Genomic DNA, 13,526 nt, shown 5'->3' on the forward strand with positions numbered 1-13,526 from the left:
CTCTCTCTCTCTCTCTCTCTCTCTCTCTCTGTGTGTCTCTCTCTCTCTCTCTCGGTGCATGCTGGGAGTGTTGGGGTGCATGTGAGGGTGCTTATGGGGAGAGGACGAGTGATTTGGGTTTTTTTTTCAGCCTATATATCTACCTATTTTTACGTTTTTCTAATCATTTGAATTATTATTTTCTTTCAAAAATAACATTTGATTTTTTTGTGAGTGTTTTGGAACTTTTAAGGCGGCATTGGGATGGCGTCTACCCCCGCGGGGGTGGCGTCACCTGTGTCGCTCCGCCATGGAGTCAGGTGTGTAGCGGCGCAGGGAGTCACTGTTGAAGATGTGCTGCTAGCAATCGGAGAAAAAGTTGGATATGAAAACATTACTTCGGCATCCAGGATGAATAAAGCAGTAGTGGTGTTTGTCGAGAAAGAAGATATAGTTAACCGGTTGGTAAGCGACGGAATTGTGGTAAGTGGTGATTTTCTTATAATCTCACCGCTTGTTACTCCAACGACTAGAGTTACGATATCGAATGTGCCTCCTTTTATTCGGAATGATGAAATTGAGAAGGCTTTACCGCGATATGGTAAATTGGCTAGTGAGATTAAGATGATTCCATTGGGGTGTAAAAATGCAGCTCTGAAACATGTTATGTCTTTTCGGCGACAGGTGTTTATGTTCTTAAATGAATCAGAGTTGGATATTTCGTTCAGAGTGTTGCATGAAGGGAAAGCGTATGTTATTTACGCGAACATTGGAAGCATGAAATGTTTTGAGTGCGGGGACATCGGGCACAAAAGGCACGCATGTCCACATAAGGCCCAGGTTAGTGAAGTGGAAGTTAGGCCTAGTACTTCTGCTACTGGTGAGAGTAGTAAGTCAACTTCTGAGCATGTGCAGCCTCAAGCTCCATCAGAGAGAAACACGGATAGTGATTGATTGATTGAAAGTCAGACTGAGGATGTTAATGAAATGGTTGATTCTGGTAGAAATCATGATGATTCTGAAGTGGATGGTAATAGTGTAAAGAATGATGATGCAGCTACGGTTAGTGTTGAAAGGGATTCTAATGACAATTCTGAAATGTCTAATTCTGGTGAAATGTGTACTGAGGTCGATTTGGAAATGAGAGATGATGATGATACGTTCTCTGAGATATCTGACATTGGATCACAGTGTGGAAGATGTATATACATTGCAAGATATAAATGACTTTCTAGATGTAACCTTCGGTAGAAATATTGAAGTTAAAGATTTTTTTCCAGATGTAGATAAATTCATTCATACAGTGAAATTGTTGCAGAGAAATGTTAGCTATGAGGCCTTAAGTAAACAGAAAAGGTTCAGGCTGAAGAAGATGTTAACAAAACTAAGAAAGGACAAAGCAACTGTCTCACAAAACAAATCAAATGTTTAAGTCACATGGGGTAAAGATCTTGTTCTGCCTTTCTTCTCTTTTTCTGTCCTCTCTATATTTTTTCCTTTTTATGGAGCTGTTGAGGGTGGCCTCTTTAAATATAAATGGGGGTAGAGATGGAAATAAATTGGCAATGGTATCAGAGTTATTTAGTATTAAAAAGATAAATGTAGCATTTTTACAAGAAACACACACTAATTTAGACAATGAATCTGAATGGAATAGATGGTGGGAGGGAAAAAGTGTTTTAAGTCATGGGACAAATACAAGTGCTGGCATAGCCATTTTGTTTTCTAAAAAAATGAATGTAAATATTTTGGTTGTAGAAGAAATCGTAAAAGGAAGAATATTGCTGTTAAAGGTGGAATATGAGGGATCTGTGTTTGTATTGATAAATGTTTATGCACCAAATAATGGACCTGAGCGTGTGAAGTACTTTTTAAAGTTAAGGAACGCTATTCAGAAAATTGATGATGATGTTTGCATTATTATTGGAGGGGATTGGAATTGCACTGTTGATTTTATTATTGATAGAAATGGAGAAGAACCCCATCATGGATCCAGTTGTGTATTGTCAAATATTTTAAAAGAGTTTGAATTAATAGATATTTGGAGAAGAAGAAATATAGGAATTAAACAATATACCTGGCTTAAAGTCATTAATAGTGGGGTTAGTGGAGCTAGATTAGATAGATTTTATATACGTAAAGAATGGAATAATAAAATTACAGATGTTTCTATTTTACCTGTAGGGTTTTCCGATCATCATTTGCTATTGTTTGTTTTGAATATGAAAAGAACGTCAAAGCCAAATTATTTTTGGCATTTTAATATCAAACTATTGCAGGATGCTTTATTTTGTGAACATTTTAAATTATTTTGGAATGACTGGAAGTTAAGAAAAGATTCTTTTGAAAATCTGTGTATGTGGTGGGAGGTTGGTAAAGCAAATATAAGAATCTTTTGTCAAAATTATAGTTCACATTCTACTTCTGTGGTGAAAATAGCTATACAAAAACTTCAAAGAGATATACAAGCTTTGGAGAATATGCTTGTGAATAATAATGATGGAAATGTACAAAATGAGCGTCTGGAAAAAAAGAAGGAACTTGGCTCATTATTACAAGAACAAGTGAAGGGAGCGTTAATAAGAGCAAGGATTTGTTCCATTAAAGACATGGATGCTCCTTCTTCATATTTCTTTAATCTTGAAAGGAAAAGTGTCCAGCAAAAGCAAATGTATCATCTTCGCCGGCCTGATGGAGTCATAACATCTGACCCAGTGGAAATAAGGAAACTGGCAGTTAATTTTTATACAGACTTGTATGGTGCTGAGTATTGTGATCCTGAATGTGCTTCTGATTTGCTGAGTGATCTACCGAAGCTGACAAATGAACAGAAAAATTATTTAGATAAACGGATTAGGTTTCAGGAGATTACTGAAGCAATGAGACAGTTATCAAATGGCCGCTCTCCAGGAATTGATGGATTACCAGCAGAGTTTTATCAGTCATTCTGGAGTGTACTAGGAAATTACTTATATAAAGTATTATTAGAGAGTATAAAGAACAAGCTACTTTCCTATAAGTTGTCGAAGGGCAGTCCTTTCTTTGCTCCCTAAAAAGGGGGATTTATGCCTTCTAAAGAACTGGAGACCTGTTTCTTTACTGTGCATGGACTATAAAATACTTTCAAAATGTTTAGCAAATAGGCTGAAACATACTTTGGAATTATTGGTTCATAGAGATCAAACATATTGTATCCCTAATAGGTCAATTGTGGACAATCTTTTTTTGTTAAGAGATGTAATTGATTTTAATCAATTTAATAATGTTGACCTGGGTGTGCTTTCGTTAGATCAAGAGAAAGCTTTCGATAGGGTCAATCATACATATCTTTTTGAGGTTTTAAGGAATTTTGGGTTTGGAAAAGATTTTATATCATACATTCAACTGCTATATTCGGAAGTTTTTGTGATTGTGAAAGCTGGTGGAGGGTTGAGTGCACCAGTACCTGTATTAAAAGGAATTAGGCAAGGCTGTCCACTTTCGGGACAATTATATAGCCTTGTTATTGAGCCATTGTTGTGCAGACTAAGAAGGAATCTCAGTGGAATTTATTTTCCTGATGTAAATGATATGTACAGAATATCGATATCAGCTTATGCTGATGATGTTACTGCTTTTATTTCTGATCAAAATGATGTTAATATTTTAATAGAAGCTATTGGACAATATGAGAAAGCATCATCAGCAAGGGTAAACTGGGAAAAAAGTGAGGGACTTATTATTGGTCAGTGGAAAAGTGGGCAAGGACCTCCAAAATTACCAGGTGGATTGTTGTGGGCAAGAAATGCTAGGTGTTTTTTTAGGAAATAAACAATTTCAGAATAAAAATTGGGAGGGAATGCTGGAAAAGGTGTCTGCCAGATTGCTCAAATGGAAATCGCTGTTACCGCTAATGTCATACAGAGGAAGAGTTCTGGTTGTAAATAACTTGGCTGCCTCAACTTTGTGGCATAAACTTATTGTAATGGAGCCACCTGAAGAATTGATTTGTAAAATACAGAAGACATTTGTGGAGTTTTTTTGGAGTGGAGAACACTGGATTCGTGCAGCAACACTCTACCTTCCCGTTTATGAGGGAGGTCAAGGTCTGGAGGATGTGCGGAGTAAGATCTGTGCTTTCAGAATACAAGCAGCACAGAGATTCCTGTATCATAAAAACTTAGCTTGGGCTCAGACTGCAAAAATGATTCTTCAAAAAGCAGATGGTCTTAAATGTTTTGTGGAAAGGAAGAGAATTTAGAGCATTTGTTTTTAAAATGTAAAAGATTGGAAGGTCTTTTTGACGTTCTTAATAGATTGTTTCAAGCTTTTGGTGAAGAATTCTCAGAACAAGTTTTTATAGGGGTGTGAAATATAATTTTTTAGAAAGAAGGAAGATGTGTCTGTTAAATTATTTACTAGGTACTGCAAAACTGGCAATATGGAAAACCAGAAAAAATCAAGGGTTACAGTTTAATAGTACTAACACTGAAGTGATGTTCATGAAATTAGTAGCTGGTAGACTAAAAATAGAATTTGCATACTATAGTCTTGTAAATAATGAGACGGTTTTCAATGACATGTGGTGTGTTGATGTTTTGTGTATGGTTAATGATGGACATTTGGGTTTGAATTTTTAAATCTTATATTTATTATGTGAGTTGTTAATGTGAAGATTGTTATGAAATGTTTTTCAAATAAAGTTCTGTAAAACCTCTTCTTCTTCTTCTTCTTCTTCTTCTTCCTCTTCTTCCTCTTCTTCCTCTTCCTCCAGACCATCCCTCGTAGACAAAATGCATATTAATTGCATTCTGGTAGCATTTTGTTCACAAAAGTTTAAACAAACTGTTTACAATTGACGAAATGCAAACAGTCACAATTATTAAACAATAAGCTGTTAAGTTTTATGCAGTTATATTAGGACAATAATTTGTCCCGTTTTTATTTAAGGAGTCAAGCTGGTTGGGGGATCCCACTGTGTGGGCAAAGTAGAAGTGCCTCACAATGAGACGTGGATGTCAGTGTGTGACGCTGCCTTTGACCAGCAGGATGCAGAGGTTGTGTGTAGAGAGCTGGACTGTGGGGCTCCTGTACAGGTGCTGGGAGCAGCTGCTTTTGGCAAAGGAGACGCTCAGATGTGGACACAAGAGATTCAGTGCAGAGGAAATGAATCTTATATATCGTTCTGTCCAACATCAGTGTCTCACAAACACAACTGAACCCCTGAGAATGCCATTGGACTGTTATGTTCTGGTAAGGGAACAATATTTTTCAACTTATTGAGAGAATCACAAACAAGTTAAAAAAAATTTTTAAACATATTTCCTCCGGTTTGTTTTTGTTTGTTTGTTTTTTGTTTTTTTTTGTAAATAATGTTTAACTAAACTCTCCCTTCTTTGTCTAGGTTACACTGATCTCAGACTTGTAAATGGCCCTGACATCTGTTCTGGTCAAGTTGAACGTCAGTACTTCAGTAAATGGGGCACAGTGTGTGATGCATGCTGGGATATGAGAGCTGCCAGTGTCCTCTGCAGACAGCTGAATTGTGGGATTGCTGTGTCTGTTGTGGGATCAGACTGGTTTGGAGAGGGAAGTGATGAAATCTGGGCTGATGTGTTTGATTGTGACGGGAATGAAACAAAACTCTCAGAATGTTCCATCTCTTCATGGAGTCGAGCTGAATGTTCTCATAAGCGAGATGTTGGAGTCATCTGCTCTAGTGAGTCCTTTCTGACTTTATGTATTATCATGTAAAACGTAATATCGATGTAAAGCATATTCTCAAACTTGGAATATTTAGTAAATCTGTTTTAGTACATCTGCTCTTCTCCTCAGATTCATCTCTGGCTCTACATGATGGTCTGGTGCGTTTGTCTGGAGAGAGACAGTGTGAGGGGGAGGTGGAAGTTTTCATCCATCAGGTCTGGAGGAGAGTTCTGCTGGACTCCTGGAGTCTCACTGAATCCTCTGTGGTCTGCAGACAGCTGGGCTGTGGCTCTGTGCTGAACTTCTACGGCTCCTCTTCATCCAGTCCTGAACACAGTCATGAGTGTGTGACGGGCTTCCAGTGCTCTGGGAGTGAAGCTCATCTGGGGAACTGCAGCTCTCCACAAACTCTCAACTGCAGCTCCACACAACAGCTGTCAATCACCTGCCTTGGTGAGAAGAACAACATCTGGGCAGATTCTTCAGTTGTTACTAATCAATAATGTGTTTTTCTTTCTCTGAATATCAGGTCGCGGGTCCATCAGGCTGGTGGGTTCTGGGGGAGACTGTGCAGGGAGGCTGGAGGTTTTTCACAGCGGCTCATGGGGGACAGTGTGTGATGACTCCTGGGATATTAAAGATGCTCATGTGGTGTGCAGACAGCTGCAGTGTGGAGTGGCCCTCAGTAACCAGCAGGTACCAGCCTGGTTTGGTCCTGGTTCTGGACCCATATGGCTGGATGAGGTGGAGTGTGAGGGGAATGAGACGTCCCTGTGGAGCTGCTCTTCTCCAGGCTGGGGAAAACATGACTGTCAGCACAAGGAGGATGTAGGAGTCGTGTGCTCAGGTAAACATCCTGCTGTATTTTTTTTTTCATTAAAATTAAAATTAATATAAAGTTTTTAGAGATAAGATTCACATATCCAAAATGCCCAGACGTTTCAATTTAGGTATTTTAAAATTATATTAAAAAAAAAAAAAAATTTTTATCTAGAGTTTAAAGAGATCAGGTTAACTGAGGGCTGTGAAGGGAATGTGGAGGTTTTCTACAATGGATCCTGGGGTAATGTATGTTCAAACCGGATGGGCAGAGACACAGCGAGTCTGATCTGTCTGGAGCTGAACTGTGGAAGATCTGGTTGTTTTTTATATAAAAATTAATGGAACTATTAATGAACTGTAATCGTTAGGATTAATCAGAATCATTGAAGCCTGTATAATTCAAATCCCTAATTAAAACACTGTCATTCCGTGAGAGTTGAGGTTGATTCTCATTCTTTTCCATCTAGAGTTTAAAGAGATCAGGTTAACTGAGGGCTGTGAAGGGAATGTGGAGGTTTTCTACAATGGATCCTGGGGTAATGTGTGTTACAACAAGATGGACAGAGACACAGCGAGTCTGATCTGTCAAGAGCTGAACTGTGGAAGATCTGGCAGTGAACCCAGTTATTCAGAGGGACTGAAGTCTCATAATTGGCTTGATGAACTTAGTTGTCGACGACATGATTCCACTTTATGGCAGTGTCCATCTTCACCCTGGGGACAGAATGATTGTGATAATGAAGTGGCCAAGATCACCTGCTCAAGTAAGGTGATATTTAACTGACTTGATGGTTTAAAGTGATCATTTTAGTTTAAATATTATTATTTTTCTTTTAATGACTTTTCTATTCAGTGGTGAATGAAATTAACATTTTAATCTCAGAGGAGCAGACACACGATTCTCCTTGGAATCATCTTAAATGTTCTACCTCACCATCTTCTCAACAGAGACAGTGTTCAAGTAAGTTTATTATGAGGTTGTATTTGCTTTATCTTAAATAATCTGTGCTCTTGAGCACTGAATGCACATTCCACACTGACAATTTATCACAATTTTAAATAGTTATAAAAATGCATTATAAATTTATGTTGAAAACAGTGTGCTGAAGTTGGTGAATGCTGGTTGATGTGTGTGTTTTAGAACATGTTCCTCTCAGACTGAGTGGAGGGGAGGGCCGGTGCTCTGGGAGGCTGGAGGTGTATCATAACGCTGTGTGGGGCTCAGTCTGTGATGATCAGTGGGACATCAGCGATGCTCAGGTGGTCTGCAGGCAGCTGGGTTGTGGAGCAGCACTGAGGGCTGATGGGAATTCAGTCTTTGGTGCTGGTGAAGGTGTTGTGTGGCTGAACAAAGCTGACTGCAGAGGGAATGAGATTCACCTGTGGGACTGTCCTCTCTCCCTGAAAAACCACACTGACTGCTCACACAAAGAGCTCGCTGGACTCATCTGTGCAGGTCACAGCAAACACTGAGGAGTATATTTATTTTTAGACCATTTTAGAGTGCAGAATATTGGTATATTCAGAACATTCATGATTTTTCATGTGTATGTGTGTGTTTTGCCAGATGTGTCAGTGTCCTCTACTCCTGCCACAACAACATCAGCTTCTCCTCCAGTTTCTCCTCCAGTTCGCTCAACATCAGTCTCTCCTCCACAAACTCCTCCAGCAGCATCTCTCTCCGTCCCCCCAGTGCTTGTGATTGTACTGGGAGTTGTGCTCTTACTGCTCTTAGTGCCACTGCTTATACTGATTCAGCAGAACAGAGTGATGAGGAGAGGTAGGAGAGATCCAGAGACTGTCATATTGTGTCTTATTCAGTGTGTGATCAGTCATGTGTTGTGAAATGACAGCAGGTTTGTCTGTCTACACTCACAGCTCTCTCTAAGAGGAGGCACAGGATGATGACTGAGGCCGTTTATGAGGAGATTCAAAACAGACCCACTAGTAGGCACAGTCTCCTCACTCATAGGGGTGAGTAAGTGTTACAGTGTGTGTCTGCTTTGTTGAAATCGACATGGTAATCACTTTATTCAAAAGGTGAGTGAAGTAAATCACATTGATTTATTTGTGGGACTTTGTGTGTGTCACCTGTATAGGTATAGGGTTAGTGTTATATGAGCCATAGGATATGGGGATTGTGAACGTGTCTGATGGTTCTACTTCTTCATAACAGGAAGTGCTCTTTCTGAAGAAAAACATTGTAGGTATGAAGATGCTGATGAGCTTCTTTCAGGTTAGAGGACTTAAATATAGTAATGTTACCTGCTACATACAGAAGCCTGTCTATGTTGTGTAATGCGTATATAAATAATTAAAAACATTCACTTCACAGCACAATTTCACAGCAGAAATTATAGACACTATTCAACACATAATTTGGATATTTTATTTATTTAATATTATTTTATTTTTTATGAAAGCAAAATCTGCAGATAGAGTCACACCTGAATACCATGATTTCTCCACCACTAAAGGCCCGACAGGTCAGTGACTTCTGCTGATGGGTTTTACTTCTTTAACCTTTTGTGCCTGTGAACAGTAAACCTGTTTCTGTTTATAGACCTTAGTCAAGGTAGATGGCATATTTTATGCGGATGAAAATGAGGATGTGAGGGACAGACTTACAGTCTTAACAGTGGCATGCACTATACAAAGGTTCTAAATCACATAATTTTCAAAAAGGTTTTGATTACTGAAAGTTTTTTGGAAAGATGTGTTGTCAGTTGAACAATTAGTATGTTGATCAACAATAGTACAATCCATTGAACACCCTGTACTTCTAACCCATCTTTCCCTTCTGCCCTGACTAATGTCTGTTCTCTCTTTGTTTTGAACTCATTTAGAAGAGCAACAAATCACACCAGAGAACTATGATGATGTAATCACTGTAGGACTGAGACATCATGCTACAGGTTTAGTTCTTATAATTATTTCTACACGTTTTAACACAATGTAATTTTTAATTATATATATAAGCATAGTTTCAATATCCAAAATTTTGTTCATTTGATGGATGCATTTCATTTTTCATTATTTTGTTGTAGATGACTTACCAGAAAACTATGATGATGTCGTCATCATACGACAGTTCTCCAATGATAAAGCAGGTGTGGGATTCAATTTACACCCTTCTAGACTGGAACAGAGTTTTTTAAATTAGTTTTCTTCAAAGTATTGTGCCAAATAAAGTATGTAGTCCAGTGGTGTCCAAACCTGCTCTTGGAGGGCCAGTGTCCTGCAGAGTTTAGCTCCATCTTGTCCCAACACCCCTGTCTGGAAGTTTCTAGTGACTCTGAAGACCTTGATTAGCTGGTTCAAGTGTGTTTAATTGGGGTCAGAACTAAACTCTGCAGGACTGTGGCCCTCCAGGAGCAGGATTGGACACGCCTGATATAGTCTATTTGTTCATGTAATTAATAATAGCCACATTTATATCAGGGGGTGTTCAGGAGGAGTATGATGATGTGAAGAATATCAGAGAATATATGAGTGACATGTTTGGTACGTTATTAACAACTTCATTTAGTCTTTATAATCACTTCATATGATCAATTTCTGTGGTTATGAAAGCTCATTTAAATTTACTGCTAGTATATTTTAGTGTTGTAGTGTTTTTTTATCATGCATTTTAATGTATGTATTGATACATGAATTGGCTCTTGTTTTCCAATAACAGACTATGATGATGTGGAGGAGGAACCAGGAAAACAGGCAGGAGCTGTATAACACGAACCACATCCACTGCCTCAAATCCTTTCAAAGCTTTTAAAGTTTTAGCAATCTTACTATATATGTTTCAGTTGCAATCTAACAGTGTTTTGTTACATTCTGTACTGAAATATACAATTGCAGTTTTTGACAGAAAAAAATACTTTGCTTTCATGACCTTTTCAAAAGGTGCTTGACTTTTTCCAGATGCTTTTACAAATCTTTTCTATTGTGTAGCCTTAAAAATTTGAGAGAACAAAAACTCATTTTCTGACATTCAGTTATTTTGTATAAACATAATTGTGTTGAGTTCAGATCGTTCATCATTCAGCTACCACCCATCATTAATGGATTACAGTATCTTCAACTTAATAATCTTATAATATTAAATATCAAAATATCATTCACTGATAGTTAATATTTTGCTAAAGGACATTAGAATGTTATGGTGGCTGAGAGAGCTCAATGCGCTGCAACTTCAGAAAACACATGCAAATAGAAAAAGCACCAGAATAAAGTATGTAGTCCAGTGGTGTCCAAACCTGCTCTTGGAGGGCCAGTGTCCTGCAGAGTTTAGCTCCATCTTGTCCCAACACCCCTGTCTGGAAGTTTCTAGTGACTCTGAAGACCTTGATTAGCTGGTTCAAGTGTGTTTAATTGGGGTCAGAACTAAACTCTGCAGGACTGTGGCCCTCCAGGAGCAGGATTGGACACGCCTGATATAGTCTATTTGTTCATGTAATTAATAATAGCCACATTTATATCAGGGGGTGTTCAGGAGGAGTATGATGATGTGAAGAATATCAGAGAATATATGAGTGACATGTTTGGTACGTTATTAACAACTTCATTTAGTCTTTATAATCACTTCATATGATCAATTTCTGTGGTTATGAAAGCTCATTTAAATTTACTGCTAGTATATTTTAGTGTTGTAGTGTTTTTTTATCATGCATTTTAATGTATGTATTGATACATGAATTGGCTCTTGTTTTCCAATAACAGACTATGATGATGTGGAGGAGGAACCAGGAAAACAGGCAGGAGCTGTATAACTCGAACCACATCCACTGCCTCAAATCCTTTCAAAGCTTTTAAAGTTTTAGCAATCTTACTATATATGTTTCAGTTGCAATCTAACAGTGTTTTGCTACATTCTGTATTGAAATATACAATTGCAATTTTTGACAGAAAAAAATGCTTTGCTTTCATGACCTTTTCAAAAGGTGCTTGACTTTTTCCAGATGCTTTTACAAATCTTTTCTATTGTGTAGCCTTAAAAATTTGAGAGAACAAAAACTCATTTTCTGACATTCAGTTATTTTGTATAAACATAATTGTGTTGAGTTCAGATCGTTCATCATTCAGCTACCACCCATCATTAATGGATTACAGTATCTTCAATTTAATAATCTTATAATATTAAATATCAAAATATCATTCACTGATACAGTTAATATTTTGCTAAAGGACATTAGAATGTTATGGTGGCTGAGAGAGCTCAATGCGCTGCAACTTCAGAAAACACATGCAAATAGAAAAAGCACCAGAAAATTAAGAAAACACCTTCATCAGTCTGAGAGCACATGTGCTGCAAATACTCCCAACACAACCAAATACAAAACACGCTGCAAATCCTCACATCACAAACACATAAAGAAATGCACAAGAAGCACAGACCACAACAAAATTACTCCAACAAAACGACAATTAATTTTAAGGCTACGGTTAATTTTTATAAGGGAAGTTGTAAAAGTATGGTAAAATAAATCTCACCTTTCAGAGCCAACATTGATCAGCAGCCGTGTTAGTCACTTTGTGTTTCCCTTAAACATTTCTGATGTCTGTGCCTATTTGCAGTGCGTTTCTGTTTTTGCAGCACATTTCTTTTTGTTGAGTGTTGAGTATTTGCAGCACGTGTGTTGTCTAATTGATGAAGATGTTTTCTTAAGTTGCATGTGTTTTTTTCATTTGCAGCGTTGAGCTCTCTCGCCCACCGTAGAATGTACTTAATAAGTTTACAAACAGCAGACATGAGCAATAATCTTTTCTTTTAAATTAATATAATAACTGCCCTTTTTTAAATTGTTTTTATTTTGCTGATTCGTTCATTCTTTATTTAACCAGTATAAAAACCTCTTACAAGAGTGACCTGGCCAAAAAAGCAGAAACAAATAACATAAATATACAAGTTTACATCAAGTTTATATGTCCTAAGCCTGTAAATGGTTGTTTAATGTTGGTAATTTCCCCTGCTTATTAAAAAATGACATTCATATTCATTACAGTAGCGAACATTTGAACGAGACATATGTATTACAAATGTCAAAGTGTTCATTCTGAAATCTGAATAAATATGTATGCTTTGTAATGTATGCACCGTGTACAGTTATTCACTGTGCTTATGTAATTATGTTGTTGTAATATTGTTTTTATTAGTACAGTAGGATAACTGCAAATGTTTCAAAAATGATTTAGTTAACAGTATGCAATTTGAAGCACTTAATGATTTAAACATTGCTTAAATTAATAATTACATACAAAACATTTTACTCCAATGGAAAATGTAATTCAGTAAAATGCCATAGAATTTGTGCAGTCTTGAAGAGACTGAAATAGATGTTGCTCAATCAGGAAATAAAATACATAATTTATTCAGAGAAATAATGCTGACTTTGTACAGACTTTAAAGACGTGAAGCTTTAGTGAAGTTGGTGTGTGGCAGTATCTCTGTGCTGCTGACTGGAGGTTCATCATGATGGTCAGTGGGGAACAGTGTGTGATGATGACTGCAGTTCTGTGCTTCTAGTGTATTTACTTCATTCAGTTATGCAGTGTCTTATAATATATTATAGAAGCAGACAAATAGTAAAATGATGTGCTGTGAAATAAGCTCTACATGAAAAAAATGGATTTGTAGCTATAATGCATCTGTAAACAAAGAAATTTACAGTTTCTGTCCAGAAAAATATTCAACAGTAAGAAGCTCCCTCATGTGGTGACACAAGGATAAGACTCTTGTCTGCTCCTCTTTACAATAAGAAATGTTGTGCTGCCATCTGCTGGATGAATTACGCATTGCAGTATTAAACACGCATCTACTGATACAAATGTATTTGATATAATATCAGATGAATATCTCTGGAATAGAAACCAATGTTTATTTACAAATCTTGTCTGAATAGACCTGTATTTGTGTACACAAACTGTCCAATTCATTTTAACATTATTAAAGTAAAAAAAGTTAATTGTGCTCTTTATCATAACATTGTAGTAAAATTCCCTTAATGTTATGCACATTATCCCCAAAATAACTTTAAATGTTCAGT

At 37.2% G+C, this 13,526-nt stretch overlaps 1 pseudogene; it reads left to right on the forward strand.

Moving 5' to 3' along the window:
* LOC107758321 (scavenger receptor cysteine-rich type 1 protein M130-like) overlaps positions 1-10,230 on the forward strand; it is a 30,599-nt pseudogene extending 20,369 nt beyond the window's left edge.
* Positions 10,231-13,526: the final 3,296 nt, after the last annotated feature.

This window comes from Sinocyclocheilus rhinocerous, unplaced genomic scaffold (assembly GCF_001515625.1).
Source record: "Sinocyclocheilus rhinocerous isolate Xijiao unplaced genomic scaffold, SAMN03320098_v1.1 scaffold6346, whole genome shotgun sequence".
NCBI lineage: Eukaryota > Metazoa > Chordata > Actinopteri > Cypriniformes > Cyprinidae > Sinocyclocheilus > Sinocyclocheilus rhinocerous.